Here is a 22,572-nt window from a genome sequence, read left to right as displayed (position 1 = left end):
TGGGAGTCTGTTCCACTGTCACACAGCTCTTACTTTCAGAAAGTTCTTCCTGGTGTTTAGTTGGAATCCCACAGTTCTGAAAATAGAACCATGTGGATAGCAGTGCAAAAATGTATATGTGGGAAATAAATAGTAATCTTCAACTTGTAATGGAAGTATTTAAGGTTCTTCTGAATTGCTGGGATCTCTGAGAATAAAAAGAAATCCCTTTATTTTATTTTATTTTTATCCATGTTACTTGAAAGCACATAATCTCATATACCCACTATCATCTCAGCTGCAGGCAGGGGATAACAATCTGGTGTTACAGCTTTATTTAAAATCAATGGAGTACCCAATACTGTTTCCCAAAAATCTGGGGTGAAGGAAATAGCAAGGTTAGGTAACCACAGCAATACATAAATGGTAACCACCCATCTTTCAAACAAAAGATTTGTCATTTTGGTATTGACCGTCTCCTAGTGGGGCGAATTTGCAACAGATATCTTGAAAGATAAAGAAAGCCCTTCAGAAACAGTGTGTGTGTACTTCATAAAGAAGCCAAGAAAATATCAACCAGGAAAATAATTTAGATTTCTCCAAAGTCACCTAGTATATGGTGTTTATGTTTTAGATATTGAAAGGAAAGGATTTGGTTAATTAAATTCAGCAGGGCGGAATTAAAAACTATTTTAGATCTGAGCATCTGTGTAGACCAGGGGCAGGGAATGTTTTTCAGCTAGAAAGCCACATTCTCTTCTGGGCATCATTCTGGGGACCACATGGTAGTGGTGGGCAGAGCCAGAGACAAAGGTGACCAGGCAATCCATGTGAATGTTACCTTTGTACAATGGGCTAGTTTCTACCCACACCTCTCTATACTCCATTCGGGCATGAACAGAGTTCAAGGACACATTCTTACCAGGAGGAACAACTCTGAATGTGAATGTGAAATAGGGCTGGTGAGAGGTGTGTGCTGGGAAGAGGTACAATGTGAATCAAAGCATTTTTTCTCCCCACTTCCTACTTTTTGGTAGAGTGGAGCTAGCCTGTGTTCTTAAAACACATGGCGTGTTTTATGGACCCCTTCTAGGGCCTTCATAGATTTGGAGAACACATGTATACGTTAGCTCCCCTCTCATCACCGTAAGTGTCCCTCTAAAGTTCAATGTGACATTTTAAAATATATGCTCATTAATTATTGAGAAATTTCTTCATTTGAGTTCTGAGAAAGGAACATTCAAGCTCTCCTTTTCTTTCTTCCACCCCAAAAGAAAACACTTAACACTATAGAGAAGAGTTTAAGTACAAACGAAAGCCCTGTGCTGATAAAGCGTGTTCTCCTTCATGGAGAGCACGTGTTGTGGTGGGGGCCTACAAGACACTCCAAAGTTGTGGGGGGGGGTGCTAATTGATCATTGGCCACTGTTGTGATTGGGCTTCCCTTGTTGTTGGGAAGAAGTTAATGTTGCCATTCTGTGATTGACAGCCAGAAATGTTAAAACTCCCTGCACGAGGCGTAGAGCTCCCTCTTTTCGCTCTGTGCATCGGATTGCCCATCCCCCCTCCCTATTTTAGGCTGTTTGCTTGACCTTGCTATGCCTGTCATGGGGTTGTCTGCTCTTGGGGCAGGGGCCCAGTAGAATTTTGTCCATCTGGCTGATTGGCTGGGGCCATTTGGTTTTTGCCTACTGCATAGCAACTCGTCACAACTTGCAAGGTTGTGGTTAGGCATTGGTTTATGGTTTGGTTGGTTGAGGGGCATGGATTGCATGTGCCTGCCCCTCTAAAGATGCTGCTGCAAGGGTATTCTGTTAAAGGAATACAGGGGCTCACCATTGCTTTTGTCCGAACCCTGTCAAGGGGATAGGGCCACGCAAGAGCCCCTGGTTGTATTTGGGGAGGGCTGAGGGCAGGTTCCCTGCTTCGTTGCTATCCCCAAAACATATTCCCCTTTTCTGACTTTCTCAAGCTTGCAAAATGTCAGTCTGTCCCCACTGGGGGCAGATAGTCACAACCAATGCCTAAGCAACCATTCACATTTTTTGTATTTTAATAAAGCTGTGGCCAAAATTATGCCAAAAACCTTAAAGAAAAATTCTGTCTGATGTGTGAGTTATTTGGGGTGGCTTGGGAACCTTGACACGCAAACAAATACCTTGAGTTTATTCAGTGTTTTGCTCAGTCCTCATACATTCCTATTAACATTAATGAGCACATTTTTGTCCCTAAAATAAGTATTTCCATAGCTCTCGCCTGAATGTATATGTGTTAAAGTATACTGGCTTTCCTTGACTGCAACATCTATGATAACTGCACATTACATAAAGTACTGAATACAGGACAACTTTGTTCCTGCTGCTTTCACATACAGTAACAAACTGGAATGAAATATACATTAATGTCTCCAGTTATCCATAGGGAAATATTGGGGGGGGGGTGGGCGTTTTGGGCAAAATTGTCATCCACACCCTCCTAAACAAACATCCCATCTGCAAACATTCCATTTTAGAAGCATGTAGTCAACAAAATCACAGCTCTTTTCAGATGCAAACAAAGAAGCATACAAATTTGTGGTATTTGGCTATTCTTAATGCTTTTTTGCAAGCATTCTTTTTTGGGAAGGAAAGACTAATAATAACTAATAAGTTAATCTTTTTGGAGCAGGAAAGACTAATAAACATAATTTGATTCCCACAGAGGCTGGCCAACCACCTCTTGGAAGCCCACACCGATTACACCTGACATTTAGTAGTACAGCCAAGGCCAGCCCAAGGCATTTTGGCACCTGATGGACCACAATATGGTGCTTTCCTACCAACCAAGGAAGGAGTGAGTGAAGAGCTACATACATTAATCTGACCACTTTTGGAAATTAGGTGAAGGAAGGGGAGAAGTAAAGTTTCAGCCAGGTGACCCCCTGCCCCCCTAGGAAGCATTCAGGGTGGTGAGCTGGTCTTAAGACTTGCCCCCTGGGCTATGCAACCCTGAGTCAGGATGGGGGGATACTTTCGAGGACAACCTACCAAATCTGCCTGGAGCCATAGGCCCTGTGCAGGGTGATTCAGCAACACCCACTTTCTTTCATGGTATAGGCTGGGGAAGGGATAGGCAGTACAGCCATGCCTCTATTTCCTGCAGCTAGGAGTTTTTGGTCACCATAGTGGCTGCAGTTTGCCTCAGGTGAAAATGATCTGCCACAGTTGTTTCCATCTGCAGGTTTTTTTATTGGTTTAAGCTTAAACAAAATGGCCCCAGTTCAACTCGGCCTTTGGGCCAGACGCTTTATTCAGCCCTCAGGTCGCAAACTACAGATGATCCCCCTCTCTCTTTTATAATAGATTTTATTAAAATTTTAAAGGTTACAGAAAGAAAACTAGAAAAAGTTAAACAAACAAAGCACAAAAACAAAAACAAAAAAACAAAAAAACACACAAATCCAACCTTTACATAACTTTCTTTCCTTTGCTTATTTCCTTGACCTCCTCACACCTCCCTTTTTTGTATTTTAGTTCAATTAGATATTTCAGCAAGTCCTTTCCATCTTTGTTTTTATCCTAAAAATTTATCTTGATATACTATAATTTTACATTCTCCTCTTTCACTAATTACCAATCCATTTCTACTTAATCCTTTATAACATTTCTGCTAAAACCACATAGCTTCATTCCAATATCCTTCTAACATTCCTCAATTTTACAATGTTTCTGTAGATAAACTTTAATTTTTTTCCAATCTTCTTCCACCAACTCTTCTCCCTGGTCTCGGATTCTGCCAGTCATTTCTGCCAGTTCCATGTAGTCCATCACCTTCATCTGCCATTCTTCCCGGGTGGGTAAATCTTGTGTATTCCAATACTTTGCAATAAGTATTCTTGCTGCTGTTGTGGCATACATAAAGAAAGTTCTGTCCTACTTTAACACCAATTGGCCGACCATGCCCAGGAGAAAGGCCTCTGGTTTCTTCAGAAAGGTATATTTAAATACCTTTTTTCATTTCGTTATAGATCATCTCCCAGAAAGTCTTAGTCCTTGGGCATGTCCACCAAAGATGAAAGAATGTACCTTCAGTCTCTTTGCATTTCCAACATTTATTTTCGGGCAAATGGTAAATTTTTGCAAGCTTGACTGGTGTCATGTACCACCTATAAATCATTTTCATTATATTCTCTCTTAAGGCATTACATGCCGTAAACTTCATACCTGTGGTCCATAACTGTTCCCAATCAGCCATCATAATATTATGTCCAACATCTTGTGCTCATTTAATCATAACCGATTTTACAGTTTCATCCTGAGTGCCCCATTTCAGCAGCAAGTTATACATTCTTGACACCCCTCTCTCTTTTATAAACTCCTAAAGGCATCCTACAGGTAAATACAGCAAACCTAAATAATATTAGCAGGTAATAATCAGAGCTGTGTAAACTTCCCACAGTATATAATTGCACAATATGTCATTTACCAGGATGAGAGCTTGCCAAATATTGGCATGTATTTATCTTCAGATATAATGTAACTAACAGTAATTGTGAAAAATGTAACCAAATATAATTAACATCAGTCTTGAAAAACACTTTTAAAATATACAGCTTTAATTATACATAACAGACACATTGATGAGGAGATAATTAGGTGTATATGCAAATCCACTGTATAGCTGGTGCCTATACACCAACGCAATGCATAGCTGAAGGGCAGATCCCACTTGCATAGCAAAATTAAATGTGACACCATGACAGGGGCATTGCAGAAGGAAGCAGGAGATTCTACACTAACCCAAAGCAACTTTCAAATAATGGAGCAGGCATGTTGGTGAGGCTGGAGCCGTGTCACTCCTAACTAATCACATTGCAAAATACATGTGAGAGGTGCCTGTGATAGTCACAGTGCTAGACATTCTGAACAGCAGTCCCAAGCAGGGTTGTTGCAAAAATTCAAATGGGCTGCTTCCATAGTGGTGCAGCCACATTCAAATTTTGGTGAGCAGAATAGAGGTCTTCCCTGCCTCTGCTTTAACTCATCCTGCTTTTCTTTCCCCTGCCCTCACAAGGGCTGCAGAACATACCTTGAGGTAGGCAGGAAGGGCAAGGGCCAAACTGACAGCTGCCATTTTCCCATTGGAAAGTGCTTCAAAATGACCACTAATGTAATGAAATAGTGTCATTCCACGACATTCGAAGTATGGAAGAAATAGTTCACCAGTTGACTGGAGATTGGACATCCTCGATCTCTGAAATTCATTGTTTTTACTCCCTCTCACCACCACCCAACAACACAAAACACAAAGGAAAATCTCCTGTCCTTTGAATTCACCTGTGAGTATGGGTACTATGTAAAGTAAATCTTTTGGGGTGTAATATTGAATTGTTCTTCCAGTTTTAATTCTGGGGGGAGTGTGTGCTTCTGCTATCATAAGTGTTGAGAACCTTGCTTCAATGTGATAGGCAGAATTCCAGGGTTCGACCTTGTGATCATACCATAATTTTATATGGTTTTGATAAAGTTCTTTTTCTATATGCAATTGTTTGAAGTGCATTTATACATGAAACTGTTTCATATATTTTATTATACTGTAAATCATTTTGGGATGCCTCATGGGAACTGATTCCTAATTGAAATCAATAATAACAATGCTTATCCCAAATGCATAAAAACATGAGAACATAGGAATCTTCCATATACCAAATCAGAACATTGGTCTATCTAGCTCAGTATAGTAAGCAGTGACTGGCAATGGCTGCATATATATATATATAGAGAGAGAGAGAGAGAGAGAGAGAGCGCTATTCATTATTCTTCAAGTTTCTCTAAAATCCAGAGCTCTTTTTTCCATCTTTGGTGACAACAGACCATTAATTGCATGCATCCATGTGGAATAATGAGAGAGGATCATAGCTCAGTGGCAAAGCACATGTTTTGCATGTTCAAGGTCCCTGATTCAGTTCCTAGGCAGTCTGGCAAAAAGGAATGTAGGATGAAACAGACCAATGCTGTGCCAAAACTTGTCTTCCAATTTCTCAAAAGATTTCTTCCCCAGTAAAAGTGACTTCCATTTGTCTACTTCATTCTCAGAGAGCTTTGGAATTCCTTTCAAATTTCTTCAGAATGTTGGGCTGTGAGTGTGTATTCTGGTGTACAAATGAGGGGTGTTTCTTTCCAGCAAACATTTCTCCAGCACTTTGTAGCCCACCTTAAAAACAAAGTAGAGTGGTACCTCTGGTTACGTACTTAATTCATTCCAGAGGTCCGTTCTTAACCTGAAACTGTTCTTAACCTGAAGCACCACTTTAGCTAATGAGGCTTATGGTTGCTGCCACGTCGCCACCGCGCGATTTCTGTTCTCATCCTGAAGCAAAGTTCTTAACCCGAGGTACTTTTGCTGGGTTAGTGGAGTCTGTAACCTGAAGCGTATGTAACCTGAAGCGTATGTAACCCGAGGTACCACTCTAAACATTACAAAAACCTTGCACCACACCCATGAAAATTTCTTTTAAATGTCTCTCCTCTTTGATAGATTTCAAATGCAATTTATTTTCTCATCACATGATGACAAATGTCATTTTGTTTTATTTCAAAAGCAGGAGACATTTTCAGTGTCATATAAGAAAGACCTCTGCATAAGCTGTTAGATAGCAGCAGCCTAAGGGGTTAATAGCACTGATATCTTCGTTACCCCTTCTTCCCTGGCAGGGAAGGGGGTGCCATTTTTGTGTCTACCTCAAGTACCAAAATGTATGAGGTTACCCTACCATAAGTACCATAGGGACGTGGGTGGCACTGTGGGTTAAACCACAGAGCCTAGGACTTGCCAATCAGAAGGTCGGTGATTTGATTCCCTGCGACGGGGTGAGCTCCCATTGCTCGATCCCTGCTCCTGCCCACCTAACAGTTCGAAAGCATGTCAAAGTGCAAGTAGATAAATAAGTACCACTCCGGTGGGAAGGTAAACGGCGTTTCCGTGTGCTGCTCTGGTTCGCCAGAAGCGGCTTAGTCATGCTGGCCACATGACCCAGAAGCTGTATGCCGGCTCCCTCAGCCAGTAAAGTGAGATGAGCACCACAACCCCAGAGTCGGTTACGACTAGACCTAATGGTCAGGGGTCCCTTTACCTTTACCTTTTTACCATAAGTACACTGATTCCAAGGTCCTTCTCTCCCATATAGCTTGATCTACCAATGTAGCAAATGAAGGAAAGAGCATTAGTTCCATGAGAGTTAAGGTCACGTCACCTCTTCCTTGTTTCATTCCTTTATAATTATGTAGGCCTCCCTTGCTCTGTATTCCACTTCTCCTGAATTCTAGTTTAACTATATATGTTATAAGAAATTGTAGTACTGGGGCACATTTCAGTGTCTTCACATCTCCCCTTCCCGCTATGTATGCATTGTGAAAACACTACAAAAGAGCCATCTTGAAATTGGCCTGTGTTTGACCGCATCAGGATTCTTTTTGTGCAGGATTTTATAAATGGATGCACAAACACTTGCCCATTGGCATAGCTCCACTCAAAAAGGGTCTCACTACTTTCATTCATAAGTTTGTTTGTTTTTTGTTTGCAGTTTTTATTCTTAAATTTGATTTTGAAGTTTATGTATTTCCATCCTGGGGGCTTTGCAGGAAGGGCAGAGTGTCAATATTTCCAATTAATTAATAAATACTACCATCTGAAAGGGACACGGGTGACGCTGTGGGTAAAACCTCAGCACCTAGGACTTGCCGATCGCATGGTCGGCGGTTCGAATCCCCATGGCGGATTCCCAGCGCCTGCCAACCTAGCAGTTCGAAAGCACCCTCGGGTGCAAGTAGATAAATAGGGACCGCTTAGCAGCGGGAAGGTAAACAGCATTCCGTGTGCTGCGCTGGCTTGCCAGATGCAGCTTGTCACGCTGGCCACGTGACCCGAAAGTATCTGTGGACAGTGCTGGCTCCCGGCCTATAGAGTGAGATGAGCGCACAACCCTAGAGTCTGGCAAGACTGGCCCGTACGGGCAGGGGTACCTTTACCTTTACCATCTGAAAATTCTATAAATGTTGCCTTATTGCAGTATTTTACTACTGAGCATCGGAGAGCTGGAATTATGTTCCCAAGCAAATGTATGCCCATAACTACTTACATTAAAGAAAGTGGGGAGAATGGTTTTTCAAAGCCTGGATTTCACTATTCCTTGTCACTACCTTCTTCTGTCAGATTTTTAAGGTTGTTTTTTTATCTTTAACAAATACACCCGGCTGCAAGGAAGTTACCGACGACAGAACTGTGTAAATAGCAGCAGAATCAATTAGATTAAGGGGGATCTAAGCCTGCACATTTCATTTTGTGAGGATCAATTTGGGGTGCATGTGCACATGGTTGTATGGGTGTGTACATTTCTATTTATATGTAAATAGGGATCTGTGTCTTAGGAACAGCTGGAGATTTCCCCCAAAGTCTTTAGACATAAGGACTGCCCCCACTCCCAAATTGAAACTCTTCACTAAATTATTTCTCATCAGTCTTCTATCATCAGGATAATGAAAGTCTCCTACTTTTTGTTAAGGATTTGGGAGAGTGAAAATGCAGAACAAAGAAACTAGCACTAAAGAATAGCTATGACTGTCAAGACAGCATAATGTGCCATCAGCAAGGGATGCATTTATGCGACTTCTGTTGATATATCAACATATTAGTTCAGGGACCTTTGCTTTCAAAGCCAATATTGCCCTGTCACAAGTAAGGCACCTTCAACTCAAGGTATATATTCATACCTTGATTATTAAAATTTAGTTCCTGTTTTGCAAATATAAATCCTACAGTTATGATGCTAATTTCCAACAGAAGAAATATTAAATAAAAGTTTCAGATCAGTAGAGCGCCATGACAAGTAAACACACATTATCATTTCAGGTCTGATCTGAAAGAGCGGCTTCTTGAGATGTAATGAAATTCTTTAATTTATAATTTGATCATCATTATTATTTTACAAAACAAATTTTATTTCACTGCTGGAGGAAACATCTGAAACTAAGCTTCTCTAAGGGAGGGGAGGGCTGGAACGGAGGGTTATAGAACCACAACTCCTTGCAAGAAAAGGTTATAAGGCAGGGTTGGTTAACCTGTAGTCTTCCTCCACTTCTTGTCAGGCTCCAACACCTGTGCCATCATTCCCAGCCAGCATGACCAATGGTCAGGACTGATGGTCCAAAAATATTAGAAAGGCTATAGTTAGCCACCCCTCTTATCAGGTCATAGAAAGTCACAGCTATTCCTGGGCCCAAACCCTAGACCTCATTTTCAGGAAAGTTTTTGCTCTCTGACAAATAGGTGCTCTTTTTTTCTGCCGCTTTTTACAGGGTGGTCGGTCAGTGGTGCATGGCACGCTGCGGTTGAGGAGCGGCCAGAGGCCAGGCATCCACAACAAAAATGTGTTGGCACCCATGTATATGTAGAAACATGCCTACTGTGCAAACCTAACATGCAGGTTTGTTGATTTGTCTTTTACTCTGCCCACCGCTGGCAAGTGGCCCTAGGAAGATTGTCCAGAACAGTTTAAAAAACCTTTTCCCACCCCTGTTTTAAGAGTGAAAAAAGTACCCTCCAGAGGATCCCTCTTTCTCACACAAAATTCATTTCCTTTTTGGGAGAGACTCATTTGATTTTGCTCCACCCCATCCAAATCCATGCTCTGCAGACGAGACCAAGGTTCCCAATTTCATTTCATTCCCCACCCCGCCCCCTGCATCTGAACATCACAGCAAGTGACAAGCTGGTCTGAATTTCAGCCACCCAACCCAGCGTAATGCCAAAAGGGAATTGGAATCATATAATAACTAGTTCATTCTGACTTACAGACTTACACCTGACTTATAGAGGAGGATGTGCCTAAATTCTAATCACTTCCAGAGAAAGTAAAAGGTGTTTTTTCCCCCCCCAGAGTTATGTCTTGTTGTCTGAGAAAGTAATTGGAAAAACCTAAAAGCCCAGTATTCATGATGCTGTAGGAAGAAAATGAGCCTTTTTGAAACATTGCAGTTCTTTAATAAAAGTCTGAGAAAAATCCGTAACAGGTGGCTGGATCTGAGAATTACAATGCTACCTTGCTGGCCATTAAGGAAAGTGGCTCCCAGCCTCCCAGTACTTATTAGAGTGCTCCTACTGCCCACACCTCCTGCCAGATATGCCCACCATGACTTGTCCTCATACGATGGTGCCTAACAGTGGTCACTATGCTTTTCCGTATGTGCTCTGTGGGTTAAACCACAGAGCCTAGGGCTTGCCGATCAGAAGGTCGGCGATTCAAATCCCCGCGACGGGGTGAGCTCCCATTGCTCGGTCCCTGCTCCTGCTAACCTAGCAGTTCAAAAGAATGTCAAAGTGCAAGTAGATAAACAGGTATCACTCCAGTGGGAAGGTAAACGGCGTTTCCGTGCGCTGCTCTGGTTCGCCAGACATGGCTTAGTCATGCTGGCCACATGACCTGGAAGCTGTACGCCGGCTCCCTCGGCCAATAAAGTGAGATGAGCGCTGCAACCTCAGAGTCGTCCACGACTGGACGTAATGGTCAGGGGTCCCTTTGCCTACTTTTAAATAGTTCCGAGTGTTTTCAGTGCTATTATTTTAATAGGGTTGTTATTTAATTACTTGTATTTTAGCTGTATTATTATTTTAAAAAGAAATCTTCATCCCTAGATTTCTAAAATGCTCCCTCACATACATGCATGCACATCATGCGATCACTCATCCCTTGACGACTTGCAGCTAAATTATGTGACTTGACTCCGCTGAAAGGCAGTGGCTGAGGACTGAAACAGGGTGTTATGGCAGCACTATCTGTGGCGTCTGATTTTACACATGTGAATTACTACTTCATGCTGAAGGCATTAAAGCAGGGGTGGTCTCTCCAGAGACAGCTGAACTACAACTTCTGTCAACTCCTGCCCGTGTGGCCAATAGTCACAGATGATGGTCAGGGATGATACAGCATCGTGTGGAGGGCCACAGCTTACAGCGTACATTAAAAGATGAACAACATGTCTTGAACCAGTGCTGACATGAAAAGATTGCTGAAGCTGATTAATGAGATTAATATTATTGTTACCACACATACTATCTCATTAGGCTTTTCCATGGCTAATGGGAAAACTGTCTTTAGAAAGCATTTAATTAAATGTCATTTACCTTTATTGGTCCATTCTTCTAACACCATGCTGGATTCAGAACGCTCCTTTCCATCACCATGAATTATCAATGGGTAATCATGATCAGTTACAGTATGTTTGCGATTTAGGATCCATTCGAACCATCTATCTGTGCCTTTGTGTATTTGGCTGGTGCAATGCGAGCAAATGTGATTTATATTGCAAAGAAAACATTTAAAAGTAGAGTATGTGAACTGGAAATTAATACTATAAAGCTGTCATGAGGCATTTTAATCAAAATGGAAGCTAAGCAAATCTAAATGCTTTATGATGGCAAAGGAGCCTCTGTCTTGTTAATTTTAGTCACAGGGGTCTTCACTTTCAAATGACACAAACAATCCCAAAGCTTTCTTGTTCATTTCCTTTGTGAACTTAGTCAATGTGAAATTGGTTTTGATGTCTGGAAAACTCAGAGAAAAGCAAAGTTTTAAAGACTATAGTATATGCTGCACAGCAGCTGTAAGAATAACTTGCTGGTATCTTCCCCATTGCAGCAAAGGATGCCGTCATATACTGAGTCAGCCCCCTGGTCCATCTAGCTCAGTATTGTCTAAATTGCATCGGGCATGGAGTATCCTCTCTTTCCCCGTTAGTCTCAGAGGCAAAAAGAACAAACAGTTCATATTTTATGGATTTTTATTCAGTCATCTGGTTGCAAGACAAGAGATCCATGTCTCCACGCATAGGAGACGTTGGCAGTAGCCCCTCCTCTTCCATTCCCAACAACACCCTGAAAATCTACGGGAAGTCCCAGGAGTCATACTCCTTTGCATCCTTTGTTCTTGAATGCATAGGGACCTACAAGCTCTTGATGAAGGAGGATCTTCCAGGCTCTCCATGAAGGTCTCTGCTGGCTGCTCTCTAACTCCCCCCTTCTCCTCCACTATCTCATAGCTAGGCATTTATTCATGCAGCTGTGACGCAGCCCTGTCTCCTCCTCCTTCTGAAACTGCTGGAGACGGAGAGGGCAAAAATTGCCACTCCCCCTCTTCTTCTGAGAGGAGCTGAGCAGACCGAGGGGACCCTTCCCATCTCTCTTGTCCAGATCAATCCCTGACATCCTGTATGGCAGTGGCTTTCCAGGATTTTGGACAGGGGACTTTCTCAGCCCTACCTGGAGAAGCCAGGGATTGAACCTTGGACCTTCTGAATGCAACACAGAAGTTCTATGACTGAGCTACAGCCCTTCTCCATTGCAGCAAAGCATGTACTCTACCACTGAACTACAGAACTATTAACTCAGCGTAGGCCCACTTCTGGAAGTGCCACACAAACCATCAACATGGATGTACAGACCAGATCCAGCTTCAGTGGTGATAGTTACTGTGTGGGAGGACCAAGTTAAGAATCTTTTCAGTTGAACAATATGCTGAACCGGATTAACAAAAAGCTCTATGTGACTTTAGCAATATTCATTCCCCCCCCCCCCTATTATCTTGGGCTATAGTCTTCTCAAACTGTGTTGCTAGAAACCTTTGGTTCTTCATGAATCTTTCATGCTATGTTCCACCTCCACTGGCAAAGGCAGTCTGCTCCTAAAGACCGGTTGTTGGGAATCTCAGGCAGGGAGTGTGCTGTTGCACTCAGTTTCTTCTTATGCCCTACTTCTGTCTGTTGCCAGTCTTCTTTCCTAGCATTGTGCACCTCTAGGTTGGCTGGGGCAACAGAGACTTGGAGAGGCAGGCAATAGAGACCAGTCTGGGTGGGGCCTAAGAGACCTGAATGGCATCTCACAAAAACTACAAATGTGACATAGGAGAATGTGGGATTTGATGCATGCCCTCTTATGGGAGAAAAAAGCAGCCCCTTAAAGCCCCTCTGCTTTGATGACTCCTATTTGGCTTTCTTCCTTCTTCTATTGAAGTTCTCCTTCAGATGGCTAAATTGTATCTCCTTCATAGATATAACTGAAACAAAATTGCCTCACTGTAAATCTGTGCTAAATCACAGAGCACACTGCTAGAAAATCCATTATAATCAGAAAATGCAAATGAATAGGAGTGGGGGGGACACAACACCCCAGTTTGTCATCTATACACTTTAAGAACCATATTGTATGCAGTCTTTTTTGCAGGGTGGGGAAACGTTTTCCATAATAGTGCAATGAATAATTTCCATATGCTTTGCTATGTTGTATGTCTTTATTGCTTCATCTTAACTTTCATTTCTCTCTTAACAAAAAAAGCCCCGTAATTTCTGCTTTGTATCTGAGTTGCTAGGTTTTAAATCAAAGTGTTCAGCTTCAGACTGTCTCTCCACTTATAAGTTTGTGTGCTTTATCTCCAAATTGTGAGAATGCAGTTATATAACAATTTCTTGGTGGGTCAAAGGGTATTGATATTAAACCATGCATGGACATGAAAGCAGAATAACGATCAATTAGAAGCAGTTATTAGCACTGACCCAGTAGTTTGTCTCACTTTTTACAAAAATGACCTGAGATCATAGTCTCATAATCTGCTGAAAGTTACCACGTGACATTCAGAATCAAATATTTTAGAATTAACAGGAAGGTATAACTAAGGATGCTAAAAGCCAAAATGTTCTTTTGGAGATTTTATAAGATGTCCAGTAGATGCAAAAATGCATTTTAAACTATCTGAAAATAAACTAAAATAAAAACACTGTGAGAAAAAACAATTGCACACTTCACCTGTTGCTTAACAAATGAAAACAGCTTAATTACATTAAGGCTCTCAAAAATGCTTTTTCTATTCCCACATCTGTAGGAAACAATGTAGGGAGGGAGAATTCCTTCAGTTAACCTTTAGCAGTTCTGCTGCTGCTATAGAGATGTTCTCTTTTGTGGAGTGATCCCAGCCAATTAGGGTTTGTTCCCTTTGCGGATTGCAGTTGCCAAGGCTCCTTGGAAATAATTTGTGTGTACTTGAATTTAATTATTGTTGATGGAGTAGAGACAACGGGCCTTGTGTCCTCCAGCTTTCATCTTGCAATTCCACTTTGTCCCTCATCCCCACGGTGTCTTGCACTGTGTCTTCTGCTGAGGCTCTGCTGTAGATACTCCCATCTAGAATTCAGGTTTGTGGCTGCCAGTTAGGAAGCCTCTTCTGTGATAGTGCACCACAGAGCAATGAGAACTCCTCTTATTGCTCTTTCTTGGATGTCAGGCAAAGTTCATCCTTTTTTGCCTGAGCACGGCTCCAATGCAGAAGTGGGGAACCAGTGGCCTTTCAGTTGTTGTTAAGATACCAACTCCTATAAGCCCCACCTCTGCTGGCCAATGGTCAGGAGTGATGGGAGCTGCAGCCCAGCACCACATGTTTCCTTATATTAACAACTTCTGTTCTCTGCTGCTCTTCTATGCAGGTTTGATTGCTCTTTTTAAAAAAAAGAAATAGTCTCCTTGACATTGATATGAGATGTCTTTGATGTTGCTTTTAGTTGCATTTGTTAGTTACCTCGAGGACTTTTATAGTGGAAAGGCTGGGTATAAATAAATGGTAGCAATGCTACTTCAGTGGAGCACACTGCTAAGGGATTTAATGCAGCTATTGTTGCACATAGCTGGTGGATATATATCCAGATTGGTGGGATTTTATATCCTCCAGTATTTCACAGATGATAATATTCCTGCAATACTCTTATTTTCACAGGAAGTATCATTTGTTTTCCCATGCCTTTTTTGCATCATTAAAGGTTCTACTCCATCCCTATATTGCTATTTGGCTAGTTTATTGTATGAGTTTTTCCAACAAATATATAATATTGAGAAACAGCATCAACCAAAACATGTCTTTACATTAAAATATGTCAATAATAATAATAAACCAGATTTAAAAATAAGAATGTATGTGTGTGTGTGAGAGAGAGAGAGAGAGGGAGAGGGAGAGAGAGAGAGAGAGAGAGAGAGAGAAACAGAGTCAGTGATTAACCAATAGGAAGTTGTCATGGTGAATAGTAACAGTTTGTAGTGTCTTAACCTGGAATCCCTGCCACCAATTTAAGTTAGCAATAGGCAAAGTCTTTTCCACTTCCACGTGTGTTTGTGCATAAATACATTCCATCCTATTTCTGCATTAATACATTTGTTTCTTTTTAAGAGCTGTGTGAAAATTTGCATTTGAATAGATTTAAAGCCTATTTTTATTTTCTTTCAAAATAAACATTTCCAAATTTATCCCCCCCCCCAATAAACCTTTTGGGAACATATTATGTCTTCGAGAACTGCACCAGGACATTCAGGACCAGTCAAAGCTGCAGGAGGTACAGATTAAGTCAGTTTGTACTGGAATTCACAATTATTGAATTTCTCAAGCTTCCCTTGCTGAACCAATTGTCTCAATTGGATTTGCCATGGCCATCAACATCTCATGCCAGACTAAACCATATGTAAATGCCTCAGTTATTTTTGGAGGCATTTCCGTATTCCTTGTAGCTGTGAAGATAGGAAAAAAATGGAAGATGTTGTATCACATGGTGAAATTAGTATGTTGTGTTCCAAACCAATCAATTAAACCAATGATGGCCAAACTCGGCCCTCCAGCTGTTTTGGGACTACAATTCCCGTCATCCCTGAACACTGGTCCTGTTAGCTAGGGATGATGGGAGTTGTAGTCCCAAAACAGCTGGAGGGCCAAGCTTGGCCATCACTGAATTAAACCAAAGGTTTCTCCTACTCAGCACCAAGGTAACCACTCCACTAAAGTAAATGGGACAAATCATGGTCTGAGTGGTTTTGTGTGGTGCCGCACAAGTTGATTTGATTTTAAAACCCAGGAAATGTCCATGTTATCTGCCTTTCAGTTTTTAGCAGAAATTCTTCCCCTTGCGGTAGTGCAGTTCAATGTCCCCTCTTAATTCACACGCAGGCAAAATCCCTTTTAAAAAAGCGTGAACAAATTTGAAGTTAATGTTTAAAATAGTCTAATGGAAACACACACAAAAATCTCCATTATGTGTTAAGAAAGCTCATCATAAATTCTCTGATGAAGCTGGATTCCTTTCTTGGCCCAGAGCCATATTATCTCAGGGCTGAACATTGTCAGCTCTCTTAAGCTGTCTGTCTCTTATGCCTGGTAATGGAATATGTTCATCCATTAAGGTGTTTGTGTTGAATGGTTCACTCAAGCTAAATTCTACTAATCTGAGATCTACCAACCATGCCCTATAGTATGTTGGCAAGATCCAATAGTTTACAAAATGTTCAATGTCCAAGGAACTATTTTAAGAACACTGAGAAATGAGAAAGTCAGGGATGACCAGACCTTGACTTCTATGTTAGGAGCTTTATTTATTGGTTAAACTCCCCCCCCCCCCTTTTAAATCAAAACAAAGAGGACTGCTGCTACTACCATGGTAAACCCAACTCATCAACAACCCTCCTTCCTTTCCCAGTTTAAGCCCTTGCATCTTTGCTTGAACACCTGATTGGAACAAGCATGTGGTGTTAGTCGCTTCCATGGACTTCTTACATAGTGGAAGTGTGTTAACTGAGAACACCATCACAGATTTATTATATAATGATAAAATGAGCTGCCTTGCAAGGCTCTGTCACTAGATCACAAAGGACAAGGGGCTTCATCTAATTGCAAAGGGAATAACACTCCAGCTCCCAGGATGAAATTTAAGTACCTTTGCTTCCCTCGGATGGGTCTCTGTTCAAGCCAGAAAGCCAGCAATGTAGATGGTGTGGTCTTTGTCAGCTATTTGGTCAAACAGAAACCAGTGTAAGCTGAAGAAATGTACAGATCCTTATTGTACAGAGTAGATAGTGACAACTCTGACATAGGTTCAGAGGGTAGTGACATGGGAGATGGCCTTTTCATTTATTGATTGCTCCATGTGAAATGCCATCCACAGTAATGTTTGTCTGGTACCATCATTACTATCCATTCAGTTCCAGGTAAGAACTTATCTCTTCTTCCAGGAATTTGATGGATTATGATGATTTTGCTGTTTGTTGATTATGGGGTGCATTCAGAGGTGAGGATTGCTGTGTTAGTTTTCCTTATTATCATGCTAGTCCTTCTGTATCAATTCTAAGAAGCCTTTCACACTGCATTACATGTTGTTTTATGGAACTGTCACTTTTAGATCAATATACTAAATATTAAACAGCAAAAAATAATTATATGCCAGAATATCACCTCAAATTTTGTCCCACAATTTTGGAGGTTAGATAGGTTGAAAGTGGATTTGAGGGTGAAGTAATAAAAATCTCTGCTTAGAGGTGTTTTTTTTTTATGAAGGAGTATTTAAATTTATCCAAATGATGTTTTAAAAAATTAATGAAAAAAGTGTAGTGATCTTTCAGTGTGCAGATGCAAGCACACCACACACTATCCTTACTACTGTTTCAGTCACAGTCCAGGGAAAATAACCATTGGTCCTAAGCATAATCAATACCAAAATCTTGCCTAAAGTGAAATCCAAAGTAAATGTCAAGGTTCCTCCTCAGGAGTACCACTTGAAGACTTTTGCGGAAGCCAAAAAGAGTTGACTGCCAAAGTTTGTCAGGCTCATCACTTTCTCACCAAAAGAGAAAATGGAAGCAAATCTGGGAACGTTGTTCTCAGGCAAAACATCAGAAGGCGGCAAAACATCTGAAGGCAGAAGAAGTAAGAACATAGCTAGAGAAATTTCCCTCAGGGAAGGGGGATGTTCATACAACATTTATTTATTTATTTATTTATTTACTTACTTACTTACCTACCTACCTACCTACCTACCTACCTATCTGACAATTTTCTACATAGGGATTGGGGAGAAATTTGATTCAGTTCTCATTTAAAGGTGAACTTAACAATTCTGCCCTTGGAACCATGAGACCACCTTGAGCTCCTTAGAGAAAAGGTGGGAAGAGAGAGAGAGAGGGGGGGGGAGCTGCCTGCCTGTCTGCCCTTGTAGAGGAGAGTGCTCTCCGTTCTACAAAACTGTTTTAGATGGGGACCAAGTTCTAAAATTTGCTTTCACTGATATCAATATTGCATTTTTCAAATAGTTCTAAGCCACACTGGGGCTTCATGCTGAAGGCCAGATGATAATAATAACCCCTTTTCTTTCCAATGCCACCCATGACTCTCTCCACCCATAAATCCCAAGCATCCAAACACAACTCCCATCATTTAGGGGCCACCTGAAATGATTTTGTGACATTCTGGCATTCCATAACCTTAAAAGATTCAGCAGGATCACTGGCACATTCTTAAGATAATTAGAAAACTGAAGACCCTTTTGGCAGATGGGCTGATAACACAAGTTGCCACAGAATACAACACTCACCAGTGTCTGGAATTTGTCTTCTTTAGCCAGAATCACTCACTGTCAGACATCATGAAAACTTGCAAGTCTCTGAGACACACTCCTGTGTCAGGCTCAACCCAAAATGACAACAGACATGGCAGTTATTTAAAGAGTGTCACACACAAACTTTTTTTCTTCTTCATTTTTCGCCTTCAGACTCTCTGGCTGAAATTTAATTAGAAAATGTAGACGTCTCATAGCTCGCGTATGATTCACATTGCCTTCAAATGCTGTGCTAATATTATCTTCCCAGATAAGAACACATTGAGTTCTTTTTGGGTTTTATTTTGGGTGGCCAAAATTCCTAAGCTTAAGAATTCCATACATACCAAGCTCCTCATCCAGCTGCGAGTCACAAAAAATGCATAGCTGAATCAGCTGCCATTCCTTTCATAAAGGCTTCCCATAGAAGCCTTTTGAGAGCTATGGCTGAAGAGTGTAGCAAAAAATTGCTGTGAATGTGCCCCTACTCACTCTACTCACCAACCTCCCTACCACTCCCCACCGCATTAAAATCCTAAAGCTTCCCACTCCTTGTGTGAAAGCATGAATTTTGAAGGATGGTTGTGTTTTTGTTCTGGTTTCAAAAAATGTGGATGAAGTAGGTTTGTCTTTAAACGTGAACTGAGTTGAATTTCTTTCCCATCTCTACTTCCCATTGAGTAGATGCTGGGACATTAGAGAAATAGATACTCCAAGCATCCTTGCCACCATCTCTGCCACTGTTGCCACCCCTTTTTCTGCCTCAGGTAAGTCTGTACCAGGTAAAGTACCCTGAAGTGGGCTGGGAAAGATGCTGGTTTCAGCAGAGACAGCTGCGTGCATTTTGAGCCTCTATGAGAATTTTGTGTATGCTCACTTGGATCACACAAAACATTGCCCCTTTGCCCATGATGGCTGGAATGCAGACTGAGCCTTTTTTAGGGCAAATGAAAGGATGCTCATTGATCCAGAGAGGCCATTTAACATGCAACATTATTCTTTTCCAGAGAGATTCTATGTAAGTTAAAACAACTGTTTGCCCATTTCCCCCATGTGTCATTTTGCATGGAAATTGTGCACATTCCTATTTGGGGTATATACTTGTGTATGTGTGCATATGAATGCATGTGTTTGTGTTTCCCCACTCCACGGAGATTATGCCACGCTGGTAAAACATTGTGCGTATAGTATCCTCCAAATTGCCAAAGTGTGAGAGAATCTAGGCCCTCTAAGTCAGAATTTGAAAAGCTCTGCTTTGTGGAATGCTAAGAAACCTTGAAGAATGTTTCTGTTTTCAAATATATGTTGTGTGTGTTCATTACTAATCCTTGCATTAATTATCCACTATATATATTTGTGAAATACACGGTCTTGGAAGCCTTTGGCTATCAGGCCTATTTTTACTAATAGGCAAGGATTAAAAAAGACAATACTCCATGCCCACTATACTCATTTGTATTTTTTTTTAATAATATTTTATTGAGATTTTTAAATACCAATGCAAAATTAATAAACAATGTAACATATTTCATAACATAGTTTCATAACTTCTTTGGACTCCCTCACGTCTCCCACTCCCACTTACATCATTATAAATTTTTGCCAGCAATTTATCAACTTGTTTGCGTTCTTATGTCCCGCTCATTTAAATATAATTAATAATTCTCCCAAAAAATTATATTTTCCTCAATCTCACTTATCATCCTAATTCCAACTATTTTAGTGGTGCTCAATTGTTTGTGATCTAGCATCCTTATTAACATTCAACCAAATTACAATATTTTTGTAGGTTAATCTTGAATTTCTTCCAATCTTCTTCAACCCTCTCCTCTCCCAGGTCTCGGATTCTGCCGGTCACTATACTCATTTGTAGATTTATAACTCCTTTAAATCAGGACTGGGTGTTTTTGGTTTTTTTAAATGAGTGGAGCAGATTTATAATTTACTAACAGCTATTTTGAATTAGAAGGAAAGCAAAGTACACTGTGGCTTTGATGGAATTTTAAGAAACTATGTCAAAATCCTTCCATGAACACACAGCCACTCTGCCCCCTCCCTCTTTCTCTTTTCCAATTCAAGATATAAAAGGATTTGTCAGAAACTGTTGTGCTTGCAATGAAGCAGAAAAACTGCAGTGCTATTCATTGAACTAGTTCAATGACCAAGTCACAGATATAGCTGTGCTTTTTCCAGTACTTTGCCAAACATTGAAATTTTGTCTTCCTCTCCCCATGTCTTGCTCTTCAGTCACTTTGAGTCACTTTTGAGGCTGCCGCAGTTTTAATCTGCAAAAAGTGAGATGAGCTTTAAACATGAGCTCTGCAGACTCAGAACTGGAAAGCTGCCCCGTCATTGTAGATGCACTAAAGAAGTGGGTCTGTCTCTCCTTTTAAAGTAAAGTCTATGTAAATTATCTAGCCAGATTAGGCCATCTGATAAAGATTTAGATCACAGTACACAGCTTGCATCTGGGTTTCCATCTGCGCAGCACCGCACAAAATAATAAAATAAAATAAAATAAATCTGAGTATTCTATTGTTAAAATCTCTAGAACAAATGGAAAGATCCAACTTAATTAAGAATTAAACCCACTCATCGAATTTGGAACATATTGGTGGCATGCATATTTGAAAGGGTTTAGGCAGGAAAGAATAAACTTCAACTTTTCTACAAAGTCTGAATCATCTGATGCATCCTCAGGAGAAATATTTCATTTCTATTGCATTTTCTAGTGCACAGAAGAGCTTTGCAGTAATGACAACCCATCTTTAGTTGATGCTTTACAGCTAAACTGGGGAAATAACACAAGTAGGCTCAAGGGCACTCCTAGGGTTGGGCCTGACATCATCACACAACACCCCCGGCAATGCTCTGGCAGTGTCCATTCTGACACCTGCCCTGCACCCCACTTAAATTATTCCCGGCTACGATTAGCAATAGGCAGCTGGGTCTGTGAACTGCCCTTTAAATTCCCTAGATTGCCAGAGAGTGACGCAACTCTGCAGGGAATTTTATAGACAGCTCCTAAATGACTGCAGTTGATGTGGTGCTTTACTGAGGGTCCCTCAGACTTGGAACTGGCCCTGCTCACACTGCTCTCTCCCCTAATGCAACACTATGTGTGTTTATGGGCCCTATTCAAGGTGCTTATGCTAGTGTTTAAAGTCCTAAAAAACTTAGGCCACAGATATCTGAAAAGATGCCACTGTCTTTCTCTCTCGCCTTAAGATCAGCAGAAGGGACCTCCCTAGGTAGCTTCACCACCCTCAGAAGCTCGTGGAGTGGTGGCCTGGGGGAAGGCATCCTCTGTGTTAGCCCCTAAGTTGTGGATTTCCCCCACAAGCACATCTGCATCATATGGATTCCATCATATACTGACGACACGCCTCTTTAGCCTGGCCCCTGACACATGAGAGAGATATTTTCAGGATTAACTCTTTTTCAGTGACTTGTTTTAAACCACTTGGATTGTATTTTAAATTGCTGTGACCAACCCTGGAACCTTTGGCTGATGGGTGAATAATGGCCACAGCTGGCCCTCCAATGAGGCAGAATGGGGAGCTGCTGTAGGGAGGGGCTGGAGCTGTGAATGCCATGTAATGTTAGGGACTGGATGGATGATGAAGCATGGTGGCAGGCACCAGCCGGGGACCCCCCCCCCACCAAACAAGGGAAATCCCATAGGAAGGCAGCCCAGAGCCAGGAGATTGGTATTGGGACGCTGAGAAGAGTTGTTGAACAAGCAGACTGGAGGTAATGGGAGTTGGAAGTCCAAGGATATCTAGAAGGCCACAGGTTCCTCATTTCTGCTCAATTTATGCAAAGAAAGGCAGCACACCACAGGCACCTAGCTCAAGTTTTGAGGCATAGTTGTGGACTTTGAAGGATGTCACTGTCTTGACCTGCCTGCGGACTGTCTCGCCAGAGTGGTGCATGCTCTGGTTATCTCCCGCTTGGACTACTGCAATGTGCTCTACGTGGGGCTACCTTTGAAGGTGACTCGGAAACTACAACTAATCCAGAATGCGGCAGCTAGACTGGTGACTGGGGGCGGCCGCCGAGACCACATAACACTGGTCTTGAAAGACCTACATTGGCTCCCAGTACGTTTCCGAGCACAATTCAAAGTGCTGGTGTTGACCGTTAAAGCCCTAAACGGCCTCGGCCCAGT

The sequence above is a fragment of the Podarcis cretensis genome, assembly GCF_951804945.1.
Source record: "Podarcis cretensis genome assembly, chromosome: 8".
Classification (NCBI taxonomy): Eukaryota; Metazoa; Chordata; class Lepidosauria; order Squamata; family Lacertidae; genus Podarcis; species Podarcis cretensis.
Note: the sequence above shows the minus strand (reverse complement) of the source record.